The 25,451-nt window shown below is 43.0% G+C and overlaps 1 pseudogene; it reads left to right on the forward strand.

The window, feature by feature from the left end:
- The window catches only part of LOC141476816 (protein hinderin-like), a 42,058-nt pseudogene extending 21,891 nt beyond the window's left edge, over window positions 1-20,167 (forward strand).
- Window positions 20,168-25,451: the final 5,284 nt, after the last annotated feature.

Below are 25,451 nucleotides of genomic sequence, written 5' to 3' on the forward strand. Positions count from 1 at the left end.
GGTTTTGATCGTTTGGCTTGCTTAATTTCAGCACGTTTCACATTCATGGATGACCTGTGAAATAGTGTCCATAGTCAAATTCACCCCTTGGTCACGAACCCATCTATATGTTGCATCTCTTCCTTGATGACCTGAAGTGTCATGGGCCCACCGAGCTAAAAACAATTCACTCTTATGTTGCCAGTCCAAGTCTACCTGGGACACTTTAATCTTAGCAGCCTGATCCACCTGATGATTGTTTTGTTGTTCCTCAGTGGCCCGACTCTTGGGTATATGGGCATTTACATGTTGTACCTTCACAGACAGCTTTTCTAATCGGACAGCAATATCTTGCCACAAGTCAGCAGCCCAGATGGGTTTACCTCTGCGCTGCCAGTTGCTCTTCTTCCACTGCTTTAACCACCCCCATAAAGCACGTGCCGCCATCCATGAATCAGTATAAAGATAAAGTACCGGACACTTTTCTCTCTCAGCAATATCTAAAGCCAACTGGATGGCTTTCACTTCTGCAAACTGACTCGACTCACCCACTCCCTCAGTCGCTTCTGCGACTCGTCGAGTAGGACTCCACACAGCAGCTTTCCACCTCTGCTGGTTTCCTACAATACAACAAGATCCATCAGTGAACAGCGCGTATCGCCTCTCATTTTCCGATAACTGATTATATAGTGGTGCCTCCTCAGCCCACACCACTCTCCTCTGGGGACCCTCCAAAATCGGTGCCTTGTGGCCAATCCATGATCACCTCCAGAATTCCTGGACGATTGGGGTTCCCTATTTGAGCTCGCTGAGTAATTAGTGCTACCCACTTACTCCACATTGCATCAGTTGCGTGATGTGTGGAAGGAGTCTTCCCTTCAAACATCCAGTTCTACACTGGCAACCGAGGTGCCAGGAGAAGCTCTGCTTCGGGACCAATTACCTCCAAAGCAGCTCGAACTCCCTCATAAGCTGCTAGTATCTCTTTCTCAGTGGTAGTATAGCGATCCTCTGATCCTCTACATGCTTGACTCCAAAACTCTAGGGGTCGGCCTTGAGTGTCTCCAGGTGCCCTTTGCCAGAGACTCCAGGTAGGGCCATTCTCCCCGGCTGCAGTGTACAGCACGTTTTTTTTACATCTTGTCCTGTTCGGACTGGCCCAAGGGCTACTGCATGAACAATCTCCCGTTTAATCTGCTCAAAGGCTGATTGGTACTCAGGACCCCATTTAAAATCATTTTTTCTTTCTAGTCACTTCATAGAGAGGTTTCACAATCTGACTGTAACCAGGAATATGCATTCTCCAGAAACCCACAACGCCTAAGAAGGTTTGTGTTTCCTTTTTGTTAGTAGGTGGTGACATAGCTGTTATTTTGTTAATCACATCCATTGGGATCTGACGATGACCATCTTGCCACTTAATTCCTAAAAACTGAATTTCCTATGCGAGTCCCTTGACCTTACCTTGTTTGATGGCAAAACCAGCTTCCAGAAGGATTCGAATTACCTTCTCTCCCTTCTCAAAAACTTCTTCTGCTGTATTACCCCACACAATGATATCTTCAATGTACTGCAGGTGTTCTGGAGCTACAGCCTTCTCCAGTGCAGTCTGGATCAGTCCATGGCAAATGGTGGGGCTGTTTTTCCACCCCTGGGGCAATCGATTCCAGGTATACTGGACGCCCCTCCAGGTGAAAGCAAACTGTGGCCTGTGCTCTGCTGCTAAAGGAATAGAGAAAAAGGCATTAGCAATGTCAATTGTAGCATACCATTTAGCCTCTTTTGAGGTTCATAGTGACGTTCTAACATATCTGGGACAGCAGCACTCAATGGTGGTGTGACTTCATTCAAGCCACGATAGTCTACTGTCAGTCTCCATTCCCCATTAGGCTTTTGCACTGGCCATATAGGGCTGTTAAAGGGTGAGTGAGTCTTACTGATCACCCCTTGGCTTTCCAGCTGATGAATCAACTTCTGAACAGGGAGCAAAGAATCTCGGTTAGTGCAATATTGTCGCCTATGCACCGTTGTAGTAGCACTGGGCACATTTTGTTCCTTGATCCTCAGCAGCCCTACACTAGAAGGGTCCTCTGACAGGCCAGGCAATGTAGACAGTTGCACAACTTTTTCCGTCTCCACCGCCACTACACCAAATGCCCACCGGTAGCCTCTCGGGTCCTTAAAATACCCTTTCCTGAGGTAATGTATGCCAAGAATGCATGGTGCATCTGGGCCAGTCACAATGGGGAACTTTTCCCAGTTATTCCCAGTTAGGCTCACTTCGGCCTCCAATACAGTCAGGTCTTGAGATTCCCCCTGTCACTCCAGCAATAGTGACAGGTTCTTCCCCTATGTGATTTGATGGCATTAGGGTGCACTGTGCACCAGTGTCCACCAGGGCCCTATACTTTTGTGGTTCTGATGTGCCGGGCCATAAAACATGCCACAGTCCAATAAACTCGATTATCCCTCTCCTCCTCCTGGTTGGAGGCAGGGCAACCCTCGTTTTGATGAGAGGACCCATCCGTGATGGTTGCTTGTCGTAAATCAGGCTCCAAAGCCCATCTCTGCCTTCTAGGGGACTTTTCTCTGGAAACTGGAGCAACACTTCTTCTGGAAGAACCCCTCCTTGGGGGTGTTTTATTCCGCAACTCACGTACGCCTGTCTGTAAAGCCGAAGTAGGTTTTCCATCCCAATTCCTCATGTTTTCTCCCTGATTACACAGGGTAGACCACAGGATGTGTCGTGCTGTGCTTTGTTTCTCTCGACCAGATTTAGTAGGGAAGCGTTTGTCTCCAGCTGAGACATTGGCCCTGCCAAATTATTTCTTCAGCACTGAGACACTGGCCTGTGGGGCAGAAAGAAGATATTTGCATAACGCTGCATGTGAGCATCCATATCACCCACCGTTGGTGCCTCATCATCTGTCCAGCAAAATAATGCCAATACATTAGCATATGCTGCTGGTGCACTCAGTACCCACTTGCGCCAAATGGGTCCAGTAATTTGGAGTGCATCTGGATCTAATGATGTCTGCAGGTCATCCAAGTCACTGAAAATCATCTCCCGCACAGCTATTTCCCTCAGATTCTTAACACCTCTCTCAGTAGTTGTCCACTTGGATGTCTGGTACATGATATTGTCCCTATAGGCATACCTGCTCATCACGCTTAACAGGAGTCGCCTCCAGAGGCTGAGGGATTGTCTGTTGGGGGGGCCGATGGGGTCTCAGGAACTGGCAGGGTCTGCATGGGCGCAATGTCTGCTGCAGGGGTCTGCAGGGTCTATACAGGAGCACTGACTGTGGGGGAGGCCAGCGGGGTCTCTACAGGAGCAATGTCTATCGGGGGGGGGCTGGTGGGGTCTCTATTGGATGCTTCCCTCTACTGCAAATCCAGCCCATAAAAAAGAACAAGCCCGCAAAAATTAACAACATAAGCACAATGACCAAATCAGACCGGGGCAAGGAGTTGTCTGGACTGCCACCATCAAGGGAGAGAGAACTAGGCAGCAAACTTTTCTAATTTATATTGAATGTGACGTTCATGGTATGAAATAATCCTGTTGGCCAGCTTGGGTCAAATGCCCAGGCCTTGCTCCTCCTTGTCCTTGCACCTGGCAAGGCTCAAAAACACTGAGACCTTGAATCCCACAGAGCCTATCTGGTTTTAAAGTAAATATTTTCACAAATTCAGACACTAGAGTCTTCTAAAAGTGCAGTTTTCCCCAGCATTAGAAGAAAAGTTAGTCCTGGGTCTCTCAACCCAGGACACCTGTGTATGCAGAGACTGAAGTCATGCTTGCTCCACATCACCAAATTTGTCTCCTGGCTCTATTTGTGCAGTGTTTGCGATCTTGTGCAGAAGTTCATCTTGAACCACAGTGGTTCTGGTTAGCTTTCTCTTTTTGTACTCTACTCAAACCGCTGCACTTGCTGCACCAGATACTCTCCCACCAGTTTGCTCGTACATTCTCTATCCTGCTTACAAGTACCTCTGTTCATTCATCTCACCTCTTTTTGTCTTGTCTCCTCTCATCCCTTTTCTTCTTGAATCAATGTATCATCTGCTTCCCTTTTGCAAACCATGACTCCAGTTTTGTCTTTACATATTCTTCTCTGTTTCCCCTTTTGTGGGTGAACAGGATTGCGGAAGAAGCAAGGCCAGAGAAAGGAACAAAAGCAGCAGGAATGCTGGCAGGGGACGACCCGCAAACAGCGCCTAACGACCCTGCTGATGGAAGGGAATTCACACCCATCTGGCAGTTGGGGGTTGCAGGGGCGTGTTGTTTGGGAAAGAAGATATTTGGTAGTATATAAGCTGTGTGTTTGTTGTAATAAATTGATTCTGGTTGCACCACCGACCGGGGTCTGTGCCTTCATATGCTACACCCTTTCTCCTAGCAAAGTGAGCATTTATTTAATTACTTTTTTTTTCCATCCTTGCTCCACTGTGCTAGACAAAGTATTTTCTGTATCTTCATCCCACTTGCCCTGTTCTAACCACTCAGGAAATCCAGGACCTAATGCTTTAGGGAATGTGCTAAATGCCACAAAACTCCAAATATAATTGTCAGAATGCTGCCAGCTGCAGATAACCAAAGACTCCTGCTGAAGTAGCTTGGTAACTCTTCGATCCTTAGGCATCCTGCTCTCAGACATTGTAAATGGATTCAGCAAGAGCTCAACCATTAGCATGACGGTTACGCTTCTGGAGAGTGAGTTGGGGAGAGGGCTGTGTGCAGCGTTAAAAGGGCTGAATGCATCATGTAATAGTGTGACCTTTCTTTCCTCCCAGTGTACCAGTGTCGAAACATGAAGATTATTTTCTGAGGACACCACCAGTGAACAAAACCTTCAGAACACCAGGGAGCAGTGGTGGGAGCAGTTCAAGGAAGAAAATGGTTTTGATGCAAACATGGAAGATGGGTGAGCCTTTCTGATGCAAACCAAAAGGGAAGGCACCAAGTCAAGGAAAGGTAAGGGGAAGCATACTGTATTGCAGGGCCATGAATGTGCTGATGGCATTTAGAAATTGTATATAAGTGTTCAAGAGCATATCAATAAAATGCAGAATTAGAGGGAGGGGACTGCAAGTTGCTTAAAACAAGCCAAGAGAAGGTAGCTACGTTTAAAGTAATAAAAAGCATAGGAAGCCCTGAAAATAACAAGTGATCTTCTTGGTTGGTGTAATAAGTAACTAAGGGTAATTTGCTGATCAAACAGGTTAAGCAAGAGGAACGAACCCATTGTAGCAGTCTTGAGAACTTCCTATTTAACCAGAAGATACACGTCCACAATGTTATCTGGCAACACCAAACATGGGAACACCCTGTTTGACAAGAAAGGCTTAACCACAATGTCATCAGAATGTGTTACCTTGAGCGAATGTTAAACCGTTAATGTCTTGCTAACGTGTGCCATTGTACCAATCAACCCTGAAAAGAATAGATTGTATAAGCTGATTCTGTGACGATATCTTATCGAAATTGCCCCAAGCAAGAAGCCCCTCGGAAGAAGCCGAGAGGCGTACCCGAAGATGTTGCAATCGACCTCTGTGAAGATAAAAGGAGTCGTTTAGCTTGCCTGAATTTGCGAGTCTTTGGTGGAGCTGCGACTCCCCGGCCGCCCAGCGCTGCTTTTGCTTTCCTACCTTAATAAATATTTAATAAATCTATTTCGGACTCGATTTGTCTTAAAATTCAACTATAACAAATTTGGTGCCGTGACTCGGATCCAGACAGCCAACTCAGAATTCAACTCTGGGAGGGCGCCCCCATCTTCGGATGGTCCTGGAGGAGATTCCGACTTAGCTCACCTGGATTTTCCAAACTGAGATAGGAAAGCAAAAAGAAAGAGAAAGGAGAAACTGCAGTTCCCCGTAATTTTTGTGCACAAAGAGCCGGACGAAGACTCGGGAGTGAGTAAGTATATTGCGGTTCCGTTCGGTCGGGGATTGGGTACCCGGGGTGCGAGTGACTGAGACGTCCACTGGGCTTAGTAGCCCACTGGACGAAGTGAGTGTGGACCTCCTAATAGTGCGGTTCCCATTGTCCGCGAGGGCGTGGGCCACGAACGGAGGGAAGCGAGTGAAACTTGAGTGAGAGAAGGCACTCCCGGAAGATGGGACAGAAGAAAAGTAAGGCTTCTGGTTCCATACGGAAGATACGGGGTGGGGGTGGGCTCCCTGATATACCCCAAGATAGCCCATTAGGCCTAATGATTCGATATTGGGATAGTTCCCCTTCCCTAAAAGGGAAATCCAAGGAGAAATTGGTCTATTATTGTATGGAAATATGGGGAGGAAAACAGATAAGAAAAGATTTATATTGGCCAATTCATGGATCCTTAGAGGATTGGATATGCCAACAATTAAACATATACGTTAACAACAAACGACCATTTAGTAAGGAGGAGAGTGAATATGCCTTTTTATGGATCCTGAGCACGGCTCAGGCCGCTAATTTGTTTCCATTAAAGGAAAAGAAAAATGATAAAAAGAAAAGGTGGGACATAGATGAACCTCCAGTGTCCCCCCCACCCTATGTCCCCCCTCCTCCGCCACCACAAGGTCCTGAGCAAGATCTCCCTCCAACAGCACCTACAGAACCTGAGGAAGAGACTCCTCCTTCTAATCGAAGAATAACTAGAAGTCAAATCAGAGAAAGAAGGGAGGAGAATTTATTGTATCCCTTAAGGGAGACTGCTATGGGGGGACCACAACCCGGAGTTGGATTTGTATCTGTACCCCTCAGCTCCGGGGATGTGAGGGAATTTAAGAAAGAAATGGGACACTTGTTAGAGGACCCATTAGGGGTAGCAGAACGTTTTGATCAATTCCTCGGGCCTAACATTTATACTTGGGACGAGATGGAGTCTATTTTAAAGATCTTGTTCACAAACGAAGAACGAGGAATGATCAGAATGGCAGGCATGAGACACTGGGATCAGAGGCATCAGCATGGTCCCGCTGGGGATGTAAAATGGCCCTTACAGAGGCCCAATTGGGACAATCAAGACCCCGCACATAGAAATAACATGGTTGATCTCCGTGATATGATAATTCAGGGGATTAGGGATTCTGTACCTAGAGGGCAAAATATCAATAAGGCCTTTAATGAACAACAGAAGAAAGATGAAACCCCCACCGAATGGCTGGAAAGATTGAGAAAGAGTTTACAGCTATATTCTGGGTTAGACCCCGATAGCCAAGTGGGTCAAGCCCTGCTGAAAACTCAATTTGTAGCTAAATCTTGGACAGATATAAGAAGAAAGTTAGAGAAAGTAGAAGACTGGCAGGAGAGGGGGTTAGATGAGTTACTACGAGAAGCTCAGAAGGTGTATGTGAGAAGGGAAGAAGAAAGTCAGAAGAAACAAGCCAGAATCCTGATGGCTGCTGTAAGGGAAGGGCAAAATCAGGGAAAGAGAAGAGAAAGTCCCTGGAAGGGCCCAGTAGAACCGAGAAGAAGGAGATTTGGTTCGCAGGACATAGAATGTTTTTATTGTCGCAGGAAGGGACATCTGCAGAGAAATTGTCGGAAAAGAATGCAGGATGAGGAGATTTTTAAGGAAGATTAGGGGGGTCAGGGGCTCTATTTGCTGGGGACCCCTAAGGTTACCGAGCCCTTGATAAAATTGAAATTGGGTCCTCAGCATGAAGTGTTCGAGTTCCTCGTGGACTCGGGTGCCGAAAGATCAACCGTCCAAAAGTTACCATCTGGATGTGTTGAATCAAAGGATAAACTCCAAGTAATTGGTGCAAAAGGGGAACCTTTCAAGGTGCCCCTGATAAGGAATGTAGCAATAGAAGCCCCAAATAAAGATGGGGTGGGAACATTTTTATTGGTCCCAGAAGCTGAATATAACCTTTTGGGACGAGACCTGATGGTGGAATTAGGAATTAATTTGGAAGTAGACCAAGAGATGTTAAAAGTAAAGTTATGCTTATTAACCGCTGAAGATGAAGCCAAGATTAATCCAGAAACTTGGTATAGCCCTGGATCGGTGGGAAAATTAAATATCAAACCGATCACAGTCTCTATAAAAGACCCAGACCAGCCAATTAGGATAAAACAGTATCCCATCTCCAGAGAAGGGAGAGAAGGGTTGCAGCCAGTAATTGAGAGACTTTTGGTCCAAGGACTTTTAGAACCTTGTATGTCTCCTCACAACACTCCCATATTGCCCGTAAAGAAGCCGGATGGGTCCTATCGCTTAGTACAAGATCTGAGAGCCATAAACGAACGAACCATTACCCGGTTCCCTGTGGTGGCTAACCCACACACTATACTTAATCGGTTAAGTCCAGAATATAAATGGTATAGTGTTATAGATTTAAAAGATGCTTTTTGGGCCTGTCCCTTAGAAGAAGAATGTAGAGACAATTTTGCTTTCGAGTGGGAGGACCCCAGAACCCATAGAAAACAACAATTACGGTGGACTGTTTTGCCCCAGGGATTCACAGAATCCCCAAATTTGTTTGGACAAGCTCTGGAACAATTATTGGAATCCTACGAATTAAGTCAGGGATTAATCCTGATACAATACGTAGACGATTTATTGATTGCAGGAAAAACTCAAGAAGAAGTCAGAAATGAGAGCATCAAATAATTAAACTTTTTGGGCCTCAAGGGGTTAAAGGTTTCTAAGTCCAAATTGCAGTTCACTGAAGAAGAGGTAAAATATTTGGGACATTGGCTCACAAAGGGACACAAGAAATTAGATCCCGAAAGAGTGAAAGGAATTTTATCCCTAACAGCGCCCACTAATAAAAGACAGATAAGACAGCTGTTGGGATTGTTAGGGTATTGTCGACAGTGGATAGAAAATTACAGCAGTAAAGTAAAATTCTTGTACGAAAAACTAACTAAAAATGGGTTAGTAAAATGGACCCCTGAAGATGAGAAGCGCTGGGAGAACGTGAAAAGAAACCTGGTGGAAGCACCTGTCCTCAGTTTACCCGATATCCGTAAACCCTTTCAACTTTTTATCAATGTGGATAACGGGACAGCTTATGGGGTTCTGACCCAAGGGTGGGCAGGGCAGAGAAAGCCTGTAGGATATTATTCTAAAATACTAGATCCTGTAAGCCGCGGGTGGCCCACTTGTTTACAAGCAATAGTGGCCACTGCATTATTGGTAGAAGAAGTTGGAAAGGTCACCTTAGGAGGTGAACTAAAGGTATACACCCCCCATAACATTCGAGGAGTATTGCAACAACGAGCTGATAAGTGGCTTACAGACAGTCGATTACTAAAATATGAGGGAATTTTGATTAACTCCCCTAGGTTAGAAATGGAAACCACCTCTGTTCAGAATCCTGCCCAATTTTTATATGGGGAACCTAGGGAAGATTTGACACATGACTGTCTCCAACTAATAAATTTGCAAACTAAGATAAGGGAGGATTTAGAGGAAGATGAATTAGGCGAAGGGGAGAAATTATTTGTGGATGGTTCCTCACGAGTGGTTGAAGGACAACGGAAACCGGGATATGCTATTGTGGACGGGTATACCTTTCAGATAAAAGAGTCAGGACCATTAAATAAAGCTTGGTCCGCACAAGCATGTGAGTTATATGCTATGATGAGAGCATTAAAACTTTTAGAAAATAAAATTGGAACCATTTATACAGATTCAAAGTATGCCTTTGGGGTGGTGCATACCTTTGGAAAAATTTGGGAAGAGAGGGGCTTAATTAACACCCAGGGAAAGGGATTAGTCCATGAAAAACTAATCCAAGAAGTTTTAAAGGCCTTAAGAGGTCCACTAAAGATAGCCATAGTCCATGTAAAAGGACATCAGAAGGGACTAACCCATACAGTAAGAGGAAACAATCTAGCCGACGCAGAGGCAAAACGGGCTGCCCTGTTAATGGTTCAGACCTTGGAAGAGGAACCTGAAAGGCTAAAAATAGAGAAGACTTTCACTCTCCAAGAATTGGATAAGCTAAAACAAATTGGAGCAAAAAGAGATGGTGATAAATGGCTGCTACCAGATGGTAGGGAAATTCTTCCAAAGGGATTAGCCAGAGGAATACTAAATAAATTACACCATAAAACCCATTGGGGAATTCAGGCTTTAGTGGATCAGTTTGAAACAAAATATGCCTGCATCGGAATATACGGATTAGCCAAAAGGATCTTAGAGGGATGTTTAACCTGTCACAAAGTGAATAAACGACAACTTAGGGAGAAGGTTCAAGGGGGTCGTGAACTGGTTAAAAGGCCCTTTGAGAAAATACAAGTGGATTTTACTGAATTACCGAAGGTTGGGAGATATCAGTATTTATTAGTCTTGGTTGATCACCTTACGCACTTTGTAGAAGCCTTCCCAGTGATAAGGGCTACTGCCAAGACAGTTATTAAAATCCTCTTGGAAGAAATTATTCCGAGGTATGGAACTATTGTGGTAATTGACTCAGACCGAGGCCCACATTTTACATCCAAAATAATTAAAGAAACAACTGAATTGTTCGGTACAAAATGGGAATACCATACTCCCTGGCACCCACAAAGTTCCGGGAAAGTAGAAAGAATGAATGGGGAAATAAAGAAACACCTAACCAAACTTATGGTGGAGACAAAAATGAATTGGACTAAATGTCTACCGCTGGCCTTGCTTTACATTAGAACTCAACCTAGGACAGATACTGGTATATCCCCCTTTGAAATGTTGTATGGGATGCCTTATGACTTTGGATTATTAGTAGAGCACCCAAAGGTCGAGGATAAAATTTTAACAGAATATATTTTAGAACTTACAAGAAGGAGACAGGAACTAAGAAAGAAGGGTTTGGTAGTACAAAGACCTCCCTTGGACATTTCCATACACCAAATCCAGCCTGGAGACCAGGTATTAATCAAAACCTGGAAAGAAACCTCCCTAACACCCCGTTAGGAAGGACCCTTTGTTGTTTTACTTACCACAGATACGGCTGTACGGACAGCAGAAAAAGGATGGACTCATGCCAGCAGAATTAAGGGACCTATCTTCCCAGAAAGGTGGACCGTAACGTCAGAACCAGGAGACCTCCGAATGAAGATAAGGAAAAACGAGACCGGTAAATGAACCACTCCAGAAGGGAAGCAAGAAATAGTTTACATCAATGGTTCCAAATACCACCTGGAAATACCCTACGAAAAGTATATTTTGCACCTTGGAGTGAGGAGAGAATACCTGACCAAACGGGGGGGGGCTGGATTATACAAACTGACAGGAACTCCTCAGGTTTTTCCTTTTTGCTGTGAGACGGAGACAGAAATACCTGAATTGCCCAGTATAGGAGATCTCCGTAGAATACCCTGCGTGAAACACCCCACTTCCGGACATTTATGTTGGGTTGTTTGCCGATGTTTAAATTGCGATAAAGAATGGTCCTGTGTTTCATTTAAGAGACAACCTTATTGTATGAAATGTCGCAATAATTTGACACATACCAGGGAACAACGGGCTCAAGCAGAGATTCGTAAATTATTTTGTGGGTGGGAATTGTCAATACCCGAGCTTTGGGAAATATATGAAACAGACTGGTATAGAGTTTTAAGACAGTGTGTTATAAGATTTGCCTGGAAACGGGCACAACAACCAAACAGGTGGAAATATATTTGAGAGGTAACTAACTCTTTAGACCTTGGAAATTATTGACAGGATAACAGCAAAATCCCCCTGAAGACTACCTGCTGCTGCCGAGAAGATATTAATATCCCGTTGCTCTCCGCAAAAGAGTAGACGAGGAAGGCAGAGAGGTACTGAACAGTGGGGGAAATGAAAGCTGGTATCCTATTAATGGTATTAATTACCACGACTTTAGAAAATAAACATCAACCCTTCAATTGGACCTTTTGTTCATGCAAAACGGAGGATTATGCGCTGCCCTAGGTGAAGAATGTTGCTTTTATGCTGACCATACAGGGGTAGTAAGAGATTCGTTAGCTAAGCTGAGAGAAGGATTAGAGAAAGGAAAACGGGAACGAGAGGCTCAGTCCTCCTGGTATGAATCTTGGTCACCATGGCTGACTACCTTAATTTCTACTTTGGCGGGACCCCTCATAATGTTACTATTGGCTCTGACTTTTGGACCCTGTGTCATTAATAAACTTGTAACCTTTTTTAAAGGCAGGTTAGAAAAAGTGCAGCTAATGGTGATGAAGCAATCAGAACTGGAAATGAAAATTATACCGAACGAAAATCCTGAATTAGATGCCGCTTGTGAGGTATTGTCTAGGTTTGATCAGCAAATCACTTATAAATAAAAAAGGGGGGATTGTAATAAGTAACTAAGGGTAATTTGCTGATCAAACAGGTTAAGCAAGAGGAACGAACCCATTGTAGCAGTCTTGAGAACTTCCTATTTAACCAGAAGATACACGTCCACAATGTTATCTGGCAACACCAAACATGGGAACACCCTGTTTGACAAGAAAGGCTTAACCACAATGTCATCAGAATGTGTTACCTTGAGCGAATGTTAAACCGTTAATGTCTTGCTAACGTGTGCCATTGTACCAATCAACCCTGAAAAGAAGATTGTATAAACTGATTCTGTGACGATATCTTATCGAAATTGCCCCAAGCAAGAAGCCCCTCGGAAGAAGCTGAGGGGCGTACCCGAAGATGTTGCAATCGACCTCTGTGAAGATAAAAGGAGTTGTTTAGCTTGCCTGAATTTGCGAGTCTTTGGTGGAGCTGCGACTCCCCGGCCGCCCAGCGCTGCTTTTGCTTTCCTACCTTAATAAATATTTAATAAATCTATTTCGGACTCGATTTGTCTTAAAATTCAACAATAACAGTTGGTGTTCCTCATGGAAGGGAAAAAAATAGCCGTTTAATCTCAAAAAGCTACTTCAACCATTCTTTTTCCTTTCCCAGCAAGCAGAGAATAAGTGCAGTGGGGCTTGCTCTAGGAATGTAATCCTAGATGGCTCCACCATCACAACCTGATATTTTGTCACACAGGGATGTTCGTAGAGCTAGAATCTGTCCTGCTCTTAGTACCTCCACTTAAGGGGCAGAGAAGCCATCTTTCTTAGGAAGAGAAAGGGTTGGGAACAAAAGCAACTTGGACGTCTCACTGCTGAGCCTTGAACATAATCCTTGGTTCAATTATGAGCTAACTTTTTTTATTTATTTTAATTTGTCAGCAAGTTTGCTGTATATGTCAGCATAAAAATAAAGAAAATGGCAAAATGAGAAGAAATGTGGTACAGTTCTCAAAGGAACAAATAACTTGTGTTATTGGTTAAGACTGTACCAACATTAAAAAGCAGTCCCTGTGAAGAAACTTACAAAAGGGCATCAGCAGCCTGGACCCAAGCAGTGGCTGAGGTTAATCTCTTCCAAGGCACAGCTACAAAAGTTAGAAGCCTGTAAAAGGGCTTGTGTACAAAAAAAAATCAATTTCTAATATGAAACCAAATAATTTTTGACTAACAGCGGGTCAGGACTCATTACTTTTGCTGTATAGTCTGCTGACATTTCACACTTTCTGTTGTGCACAATGACTCCTAATAGTCGTTTTATAACATTGCTGCACCAATCAATTTAAGCAAGAGAAAGCTGTTACAATTCTGCAAAGTTTCAGGGGCAATTTTCACTAGTGGTTTTCTTTCGTGTTTTTTTAGCTATCATTACTTTTTTCTTCTCTTTTTTCTTCTTCCTTCTCTCCCCTCCTTCTCAGTACTGTAGTGATGAAATTGAGATTTTTCACAGTTGGATGATGGGTTTTGTTCCTTGGACAGGGATAGTCCCCCAAAAGTAATTTATTTTCCATAGATTCGGGGGGAAAAATCCAACCTGACCTCTCCTTCATTAATTTCATTTTGTTGTACTTAGAAGTTACAAGGCGCACCTGGCTATTGCAGATAGCGACTGAGCTGCACCTATGCTGATATAGTGATTGTAGTGGTCAGCATAACGTCTGAAGATGATGGGTATCTTTCACAAACGCTTAACTGGGATTGCTAGCTTTGAAGATGTAGAGCTGCATGGCAAAATTTAACTTACAAACATTGGCACTTGCTGTGATACCAGATAAAGTTCAGAGTAATGCTTTCAAGCTGTGGAACAACCTCAGGTCCATTGCTGATTTGAATGTCTCGTTTATCACAAGGCAAATTACTTAGCACTAATCACTGAAGTTGAAGTCTTCTGTATCTAATACCTTTTTAATTGGCTTCACTCTGTTATATTTTTGGACTCCTTTAACAAGCATACACACATACTTGTAAAGTGTTTTTTCCATCTTTGAGGATCACAAGGGCACAATGTCAAGTTTCTTAATTCTAGTTAGCTCTGGACTTAGCTGTCTCTGTCCTTCTGCTGGATCTTCCCATCTGTTGCTGACCTGGGATTTCTGCTTCAGAATTTATTTTTTATTAGGAAGCAATTATGTAGCATCTCACAAAAGTAAAATGAGGGATGCTGACATTGTTTTCTGTGGTGAAATTTATAAAAATATGGTATTTGCCTTACTGCATCAAAGTGCTGAGCCAGCAAGCCTGGGGGTCTGTCTTGGACAGTGTTCAGTACCCGTTCTGTCAATATGAAGTGAACCCTCTACTGCAGTGTGTTTACCTGAGCTCAGGGGAATGAAGTCAACAAGATGACATCTTGAGGCATGAAATGATGTTATTTAGCCACATACCTTAGGGTGGCCTTTTGGTCAGAAAACTGCAGTGCTGGATACTGTATACAGAAACATATCCACTGAAAACTTCTTCACAGTCAGATATTAACCTGTTGCTACAGAGGTTTGTTTTTCTTATGCCTTGATCTGTCTTGTCTATTTAAATTGTATATTCTTCAGGATGGAGACTCTCTCCAAACACACCTTAGTGCAGTGCCAGTGCTGATGTGGGCCTTTGGGCTCACTATATAATCTCCCTGTACCACTGGGAATGGTGGGTGTATCTGTGGGACGGTGCAACTCATGATAGTGTCCCTCCACAGCAACATAGGCAGTTGTACCAAATTTTGGTGTTGTCTTGTTAAACTACCTTTGTCTTCTTAGATTTATTTTTTTTTTAGAAGATAAAATGATTAATCAGGAAACTATTCTCATGCTGGAATGGTGGAAGGCTTTACTGCCCACAGGACCGCTCACTTACTATAAGTGCAGTGAGTTTGTAAAGGGTGATTTCCTAATAAACCCACTTTTCCTTTCTCCCTGCAGATGTTTAATAATGGGGAGAAGAGCATTGTTAACCTGGTCCCATCACCTCATGGAGTGAAAGGGGCATTTCTGCTCTCTTTTCAGGGTAGAAGCTTACTGGATCAGCTTAGCTTTTATTTTCTCGCTGTTGCTTTTTTGTGTCCTATTTCTGTTTGTTCCTTAATTTTTATTCCTGTGCTTTAGCAGGTGTTTGTGTCTTGTAGCCAAACTTTTTTAGTTTTACCAGCAAAACTTTAAGCAGACGAAGCAATCCTCAACAAAAAGATCTAAGATCTTTTCAGCAGTAAACTGTTTTTATTGGTGTTACCAGCAGCTATGTCAATTTGTACTAAAATCTAACAACTTGGCTAGTTTTACAGAAATGTGTGTTTCTCTTCCTTTCTGCCCTGGAAAATTTTTCTTTTGGGCTGGGAAACCAAACTAGACTCTATCCATTACATTCTTCAATATTGGGCGTTTCTCTATATTTCTGTTTTCTTTCTCTTCACACCCTACCTGAAATATCTCGGCATTGAAACAAAGAAGGAACTATTTTTCCCTTTGTATGTCTTTGGGGGACAGAGCATCTGCATGATATTGTATAGCATGCATAGCTTTCCTTTTCATATGTAAAAGAAAAAGCCAGAGAAGGAAAATTATTTTAGCTCATAGAATCTGTACTTTTCCAGGGGCTGATTTTTCTAGATAGTGCTTTTTTTTCAGTAGGTCTTCTAATGTAGGTTCTTAGGGATTCAGGATCCGGAACTTCTTCCCTTGAGGGAAAACTCTTCCCTACAATCAAATAGAGCAATTAGTTAATATTAGTGAAGTGCTTTGAAGATGTTAAGTACTATATAAATGTTAAGTATTATTCATGTAGATTTCTTTCATGATTATCAACCTAGGTTTCCCTTTGCTTACTTTCATCCCATTACTGCTTGAACCAGCCTCAACTGTATTTCTTCATTCTTAGCATTTACACTTTCAAAATGTAGTCTGCTGTATTTCCCCACTTTTTTTCATGTTTTAGTTGTCTGTTTCTCAAGCAGAAATATATAGCTATTTGAATTTTTTCAAATGAGTCTTTAATCTTCTTTAAATCATTCTTAAACCAAGTTAACCAAATTGAAAATAGTAGTCTTAACATTACCATTTAGAAGACATCTATAATTGCTTTGGGAGTAGCTAGCCTTGCAAGCTTACATCTAGTTTGGTTTTTGCTATTCTTTGCTACTCCAGGTTCTCTCCATTGGTGTCAGGATTTAGATTAGCACACCATATATGAGCCTTTTTTTTTTCCCAAGGGTGAATGTGTCTATTCTTTTTCCATGTTTCCTGCTTCTCTAGATCTGCAAGGTCTCCAGTCTCATACTGTCTTCCAACACCTGAAAATCTAATTAATTTGCTGTAATTTGTATCACCCCAGTTCTCTATGACTTTTCATAAATAATTACCAGTCACTTCATAAATTCAAATATATATCCTTCAGACTAAAGAATTTGTACCTTTTTTTCCCCTTGATAATTTCTTTTCATCAGCTTTATATAGGCAGGTATTATACATCAACATGGTCTTCATTATATCCTACTTGCTAATATTCCTTTTCTTTATTTTTTTCTCATGGTATATTTAAAAATTATTAGTAGTTTGGCCATTTTAGGATCATTATTGATTTAATCTTGTTCGCATATTCATAGACCTGCTTGCTATTTGGTGTTTCTTTTCCCTCACTTGCATGCCTTTTTCAAGATGTATTTTAAACATTTTTTTGTTTATATATGCACTTATACAGGATTTCTTGCTCAGTATATTCCTACTTAATTCCTTTTCTTGTTTTCCATTTCTGGCCATGGTAATATTTTCAAACTTGGGTCTGAACAGTCCCCTTGAGGTTTTATTGGCCACTTCTGGGTCCATAAATTTTCTTTTTCTGAGAAATACATCTATTTTGCTATGAATGTAGTATGTTGACAGTGTGCCAGCCTTTTCTCGTATTAGGAACTGAATGTATTCTCCCATGCTTACCAGATTTTTATTACTTCTGTATTAGTTTCTTAAAATCCAGCAGCCTCATTCCACTATTACATGAAATGATTTCTAAATATCTCGTATTCCATCATAAAGCCAAAATTCTAAGCAAGAGGCTTCCAGTCTTTATATGCATATCCACTCTTCTCATCATGGATTGGCACACTATCAAGTTACCAGGGACACACAATCAACATATATCCCCATGATATTTCTAAGCGTTCTTTTGCTGATAATTAACTCTTTGTTAGGTGAGATTATTTCACTGGATGGTACTGAAGCACTGTCCTGGGTTGAGCGACACAGGACTAACTTCTCTTCTAATGCTTGGGAGAACTCCACTTTTGGAAGACTCTAGTGTCTGAATTTGTGAAAATATTTACTTTATAGGCAGCCAGGCTATGTGGGATTCAAGGTATCATTGTTTTCGAGCCCTGCCAGGTGTAGGGACAAGGAGGAGTGAGGCACTTGACCCAGGCTGGCCAACAGGATTATTTCATACTATGAATGTCACATTCAATATAAATTAGAAAAGTTTGCTGCGTGGTTTCTCTCTTCTTTGATGGCGGCAGTCCAGAGAACTCCTTGCCCCAGTGCTGGACCCCTGAGGCCTTCCCTTCCTCCCGAAGCCACAGCGCTTGCAGTGTCCGACATTTGCTGTCCACTGCTGGGAGTGCACAGCCTCCTACTGAGTATAATTCTTGTATATCTTATATTAGTATTGGGATTAATACTGGTTCTTTGGTGTTATTGTTAATTATTTAGTCTTATTCTATTAAATCTATTTATATTTCAACCCTCGTGTTTCTTTGTGTTCCCAGATTCCCCTTTCCAGGTGGGGAGGGGTCATCGGGTGATAGAATAATTGTCTAAATGACAATAAATTGTTATGGGGTTTCTTAAACCATAACAAGCACTATGCATTATAGCAGGGCGATAAGAACCCATTTTTTTCAGTAGCCTCCCTAGAATACACCTTATAACATGTGGGTTTACTATATTGTATATATTTGTATGCATCTTAAATCAATGCAGTATTTTAAATAATCTTAATCCCTTGGACATCTGTAAATTTTGCGTTGAAGCTGGAATTACAACCTTGTTGTTTCTTCATGTTTCAGTGTGGATGGTAGAGATGGTTCACAGAGCTGAGAAATATTTAGGCATGACAGGATTATTTAAAGAGCTAAACACTGATTTGACTTCAAATTTTGCTGAAACTTGTAGTTTTCCCTATACTTACTGTTTAGTTAAGTGATGTTGGTTGGACAGAGCTAATTAGTCTAGATTTAAAAAGCCCAAACCCACAGGCTTTTGTGTAGTAGATCAGATTATTCCTAACTTATTATTCCACTTACCTCTGGCTACCTGTATGCAAGTTGTCTAACTAAATCCTATCTATAAAACCCAGTTCTCAAATGGGTGGGTGGAAGGTGGAAGATGGGTGGAAAATTGGCTGGACCATCAGCCTCAAAGGGTTGTAATCAGTCCAGCTGACAGCCAGTTGCTAGTGGTTAACTGCTTAACATTAACAACCTGGACAGCAGGACAGGATGCACCTTCAGCAAGTTTGCAGACACCAACTGGGGAAGCAGTCAATATGCTGGAGGGCAGGGCCCAGTATTCAAGGGACCTTAATAGGCTGGGAAAATAGTTTGACGGAAACCTGTTTAGGTTCAACAAAAGGAAATGCCAGTTCCTTCAACTGGGTTGGACCTATCTCATGTAACAGGAACAACTGGGTGCTGACCTAGAAAACAGTTTTGCCAGAAAAGAACTGGGTGACCTTCTGAACAGCAAGTTGAGCATGAGTCAGCAGTGTGCCTGTATGATGGAGTAACCAAACCTCACACAGGGCCATAATAGCAAAATTGTGGTCATCAAGTTGATGAAGTGATATTTACCCTCTGATAATTCTGGTGAGACTGTGTCTGTAGAGTGCTATGTCCAGTTTGGTGGTCCACAGTGCAAGGAGAACATTGGCAAACTGTAGGAAGTCTAGCAGTCCAGGCAACCAGGACAGTCAAGGGGCTGGGAGAGGCTGAGAAAGCTGGGTGCGTTCAGCCTTAAGAAGAGATGATTCAGCACAGATCTTCCTGCTTTCTTCAGCTACCTAAGGAGAGGGTGTAGAGAAGAGGGAATGAGACTGTTCTTGGAAGTCATCAGCAACGGAGCAAGAGACAATGGGAAAAAGTTACAACTCAGGAAATTCTTAGCTATACAGATTAGCTATACAGAAAACATTTTTCACTGTGAGTGAGGATGGTCAAACACTGCAACCAGAGAAGTTGCCCAGAGAGGTTGGTTCACTATCAGTGGAGACATTCAAAACCTAACTGGTTAAACCTAACTGCCTTAAACCTGATCTTGTTGGCCCTGCTTTGAATGGAGGATTGGACCACATGACCTCCTACATTGGACTACATCACCTTTCAACCTAGATTATTTTGTATTTGGAGAGTTATTGGGAGGGGGGAAGAAGGAATGGACTGACAGTTCTATTTTCTTGAAAGCAAAATACTGTTATAGTGATATTTACACTTGGAAAACTAACATCTTGTAGCATGTCATGAGAACTGCATCTGTGAAACAAACTGAATCATGTGGACCACTATAAGAAATGATAACAGTGCGAGTCTGTCAAACTTTGGGCAGTAAGATGGAGGCTGTGGAGTGTGACTTATTCTACAGATTTGATTATACATGATCCTGAAATGCATGCTGTGTACAGTACTGTCAACTGCTGACTTCTTTGATTGCCATTTCACTGTATATATGGCACTCCAAAAATGTTGCAACTTTTAGTTCCATTGTTCTGTAATAATTCTGAATCACAAAACATCTGTCCAAAACTTACTAACCCCTGATGCCTGGCTTGTATTCATTTTATTCCACAGGGACAACTTCAGGACCTAGGAAGGATGAAGCCATATTTCCTGTGCTGGTAGGCAGCAGCAAAGAGCTTGCAACCACAGCCACATCACCAATCCATCATGACACTTCATGGTAAGATGTTAGGTAATTTCTGGTTTAAGATTCTGCAAACACAACCATCAAATTCTCCTAGATGCAGGGAAGTGGCTGAATTTCTATGATATTTCATGTTAGCATGAGCTGGATAATATAAACTAAAAACTGCCATATCCTTTTGACATTTACAGTGAGCCTTAAATTGATTGTTAGAATAAGAAAAGCAGGAACTGAGATAGATTGGACTCTGTTTCCCACAAGTAACTATATGTTTAAACAAGCAGAAACCACATGATTGCCTAAGCATTTCTCTTCAAAGCAAGGTTTACCTTTGCAAGCCGGTAATATCAGATAAAGAGTGTGTAAAGATACTGCTTGATACCATCTAATAGTGATAAGTTGAGATTCCATTGAAGCACTGAGGAGTAGATATAATTATTCACATCATACAACAACTGCTCAGAAAATGGAATTTTATTCAAGAGGATTGATGGTCCATTCTTCTCCACAGAGGGGAATAATATATTTGTTGAAATATGCTGTTACAGGCCTTAACAGCTTAACCACAACAGTTGGCGCACTCCTGAAACTGGCAGCACAAAGTCCTAGCCTAAGAGCAAATTTATTTATTTGGCATTACATGTAAACCTAATTACTTTTGACTTTTTAAATTTATAGGACTCAATTCAACTCATGTTTGTGCCAGCTTTAACTAGCACAAACCCTGGCACCTGGCAGTAGCAGCAGTGGAAAGCCTGCCAGGGAGGTGGTGTTGAAAAGTGACAGAAGCTCCATGCTAGTGCGAGGCATCAGGGTGCTAGCACAGCTTCTGGGGAGGGCTGGCTGGATAAGCAGGCATGACAGGTAGAAGATGCGTTGGCTTGATAGTCTGGCAGGGCTCAAATGGAGGCTTCAGTGTATTACAGCTGCCTCCTGCTTGAGGAAGAATTGCTGCAGTCCTACTTTCTTCTCTCTCTCGGAATGAATGATGTTTGGGACAAGAAATAAGTGTCCCTAGAAGGTAAAGGTGTGTACTTTGAGAGCCTTAGTGCTAGACCTGTAGAAGGACCAGACTTGCAGAATGAATGTGCACAAGGTGGTTTCAGTGATATCTCTGAAAGAAAAATAGCATTTTTTTTATCTGGCGTCCTGATTTGGGCTAACGTGGATTTGTTTGCTCATCATGCTTCTATGCATGCCTGTTGCTGCTTTTTGTAATACAGCCAAGCATTGCATGTTTGGTTGTCCAGTGTTCTTAAGCCAAGTGTCTAAACTGATGATTAAGGGATTGGAGCATCTCCCTTATGAGGAAAGGCTAAGAGAGCTGGGACTCTTTAGTCTGGAGAAGAGAAGGCTGAGGGGAGACCTTATTAATGCCTATAAGTATCTCAAGGGTGGGTTGAAGGAGGAGGGAGCCAGACTCTTTTCAGTGGTTCCCAGTGACAGGACAAGGGGCAACGGGCACAAGTTGGAACATAGGTGGTTCCACTCGAATATGAGGAAGAATTTCTTCACGGTGAGGGTGACAGAGCCCTGGAACAGGCTGCCCAGGGAGGTTGTGGAGTCCCCTTCTTTGGAGATTTTCAAGACCTGCCTGGATGCAGTCCTGAGTAGCATTCTCTAAGCAATCCTGCTTCAGCAGGGGAGTTGGACTAGATGATCTATACGGTCCCTTCCAACTCTAAAAAAATTCAGTGAAATTCAGTGAAATTCAGTGAAATTCAGTGAAATTCAGTAAACCTGCCTGAGCTCCTTGAAATTATATTCACAGCAGGACTGGAAAGCTTTTCTACTCCATGTGCTTATTTATCTGTGGGAAACTTTTTGGAAAGCAACAGACACATTGAACTGATGAGCTTATGAACTTTGTGTAACAGAAGAGATACCGAAATATGGAACAAGCTAGTACAGTCTGAAGGTCAACATGAAGGAGGAAATCACACACTGATACTGAAACTGCTACTCCTCAACAGATGCTGAATGTGTATTAGTAAAAGATTGACTTGGCGCAACATTCCATTACCTGATGATTTACCTCTTCCACAAAAAAGGATGCTATGATAGATGGGGTTATTTTGCCTCTTGATTTGCCTCAGGCTTTTCTGGTAATGATTAATGCTCAAGGACAAAGAGTGTGGAATCCTTTAGATTGGAAAATGTTAAAAGAACTGAAAAATGCTATTGCACAATATGGGTTGACATCTAATTATACCCAACAAATGCTTGGTGTGATGTTTTCTAGTACAGTTTTGGTGCCTGATGATTGTTACCGTTTAGCTAAGATCTTGCTTACTCCTTCCCAAGAGTTACATTTTGAAAGTGCCTTTGAAATTTTAGTGGATCGCGCTGCAGATGATAACGCGAATCGTGGGGATAAGGTCGGTTTAGCTCAGAAAATGTACAAATGCACATGGCTGTTGAAGTTTTGCAGCAATCTCAGGAGCTTGCTTTGGCAGCTTTTAAAGCAGTTCCTGAAGCTGGAACACCTACTCCATCTTATGCTTCTGTTAAGCAAGGACCAAATGAATTGTATATGCAATTTATTGATCGACTTACTGCAGCTATTGAGAGAAATGTGGATCTGGCCCCCGGAGCAAGGGAGTCAGTGTTGATGTCACTTGCAGTAGAAAATGCTAACCCAATTTGTAAGCATATTTTGCAGGTTTTGCTGAAATCGGCGGGATTGCAAGACATGATGGATGCATGTGCAAAAGTGGGAACAGCTGAAGAGAAGGCTGGGTATCTTGCCAATGCGTTTGCCGCTGCCGTTAAGCCGCTGCTTAATCATGGGAGAGGAGCCAAAGGATCCTCCTCTAATATACGCTGTTACAATTGTGGTAAGATGGGGCACCTGCAGCGACAATGTCTGCAAGGTAGGCCAGTACAGCCTAGAGGACTTAGTGTAAATCAGAAGCCTCCTCCTACTCATCCAGCCAGGTGTAATCGTTGTGATAAATTTGGTCATCAGAATGCAGATTGTTTCTCACGTTTTAAGAAAGATGGGTCTCCTTTGGGAAACTCCAGTCAGAGCGTGGAATCGACACCCCGCGCAAATCGACACCACCCAGCAAATCAGGGTGTCTGGACCGCGTCTCCGCCGCTACAAGGGGAAGTGCCAGCATGGATGTGGCAACAGCAGTAGATTTTACTCTTCCTGATACCTCTGTACATTGTATTCCATCTGTTCTCCAGGGTCCTTTAGGTCATAACCTCTGCGCGTTTTTACTTGGTCGATCATCCACATCTCGAAAAGGGATTTTTGTATTACCGGGAGTTATTGACGCGGATTATACGGGCACAACTGGCATTATGGTACAAACATGTTCTCCGCCTGTAAGTATTCCAAAGGGATCAAAAATTGCTTAACTAGTACCCTTTGAGGCAAAAGTGCCTAAAAGTGATCTGAGAATTAGAGGAAATCAAGGATGGGGATCTACGGGAATGCCCCAAATAAATTTTGCTGTGGATATCTTGAAGAACAAACCAGAGGTTAAAGTCACCCTTCAAGGACCTGGAGACGAGACAATGTCTTTGTCTGTGTTAACTGATACTGGTGCTGATGTTACTATCATCCCACATGAGAAGTGGCCTAAGATGTGGCCTTTGATGACACCAAATAGCGGAGTAATGGGTATTGGCGGAGTTCAGATTACTCAAGTCAGTAGGCATCTGATTAAAATAATTTTGTCAGATGGCAATGTTGCCAGCATAAGACCCTATATCCTTTGCACCACTGTTGCCCTACTGGGCCGAGATGCTTTTAGTCAACTAGAGTTGAAATTAACAAATGAGCATTTTTAGTGGCGGCCATTGAGGTACGGCCAACCTGTAAGCTACAATGGCTAATGGCTCCTCCTAGCTCTTGTATTGATGGCCCACAAGTTGAGGACCCAGGTGACAAAGTCCATCCCACTATAACTGAAGGCATGGTACGTGATCACCTAAGGAATCTAAAGACATACAAGTCCATGGGACCTGATGAAATCCATCCCAGAGTCCTGAAGGAACTGGCTGATGAAGTTGCAAAACCACTTTCCATGATATTCGAAAAGTCATGGCAGTCAGGTGAAGTCCCTGCAGACTGGAAGAAAGGAAACATCACACCCATTTTTAAAAAGGGAAGAAAGGAGGACCCTGGGAACTACCGACCTGTCAGCCTCACCTCTGTGCCTGGGAAGATCATGGAGCAGATCCTTCTGGATGCCATGCTTGGGCACATGGAGGACAGGGGGATGATTCAGGACAGCCAACATGGCTTTACTAGGGGCAAGTCCTGCCTGACTAACCTAGTGGCCTTCTATGATAAAGTGACTAGGTCAGTAGACAAGGGGCGACCTATGGATGTAATCTATCTGGACTTCTGTAAGGCCTTTGACACAGTTCCTCACAACATTCTACTTGCCAAATTGGAGGGATACGGATTTGATGGGTGGACGGTTCGGTGGATAAGGAATTAGCTGAATGGTCGCACCCAGAGGGTGGTACTCAATGGCTTTAAGTCCAGATGGAGAGCAGTGACTAGTGGTGTCCCTCAAGGGTCCGTCCTGGGACCAGTACTGTTTAACATTTTTATCAAAGACATAGACAGAGGGATTGAGAGCACCATCAGCAAGTTTGCAGATGACACCAAGCTGTGTGGTGTTGTCGATACACCAGAGGGACGGGATGTCATTCAGAGGGACCTGGACAGGCTGGAGAGGTGGGCCCAGATGAACCTCATGAGGTTCAACAAAAGCAAGTGCAGGATTCTGCACCTGGGAAGAAACAATCCTCAGTATAAATACAGACTGGGGGATGAGGTATTAGAAAGCAGCCCTGAGGAAAGGGACTTGGGGGTGCTGATGGACGAGAAGCTGGACATGAGCAGGCAATGTGCACTTGCAGCCCAAAAGGCCAATCACATCCTGGGCTGCATCAAAAGAAGTGTTGCCAGCAGATCCAGAGAGGTGATTCTGCCACTTTGCTCTGGTGAGACCTCACCTGGAGTACTGTGTGCAGGTCTGGAGCCCTCAATATAGAAAGGACATGGACCTGATGGAGCGGGTCCAGAGGAGGGCCACCAAAATGATCAGGGGGCTGGAGCACCTCTCCTATGAGGACAGACTGAGGGAGCTGGGGTTGTTCAGCCTGGAGAAAAGGAGGCTCCGGGGAGACCTCATAGCGGCCTTCCAGTACCTGAGGGGGGCCTACAGGAAGGCTGGGGAGGGTCTGTTTACAAAGGCCTGCAGCGACAGGACGAGGGGCAATGGTTTTAAGCTGGAGAAGGGGAGATTTAGATTGGATATTAGGAAAAAATTCTTTACCATGAGGGTGGTGGAACACTG

This window comes from Numenius arquata, chromosome W (assembly GCF_964106895.1).
Source record: "Numenius arquata chromosome W, bNumArq3.hap1.1, whole genome shotgun sequence".
Lineage (NCBI taxonomy): Eukaryota > Metazoa > Chordata > Aves > Charadriiformes > Scolopacidae > Numenius > Numenius arquata.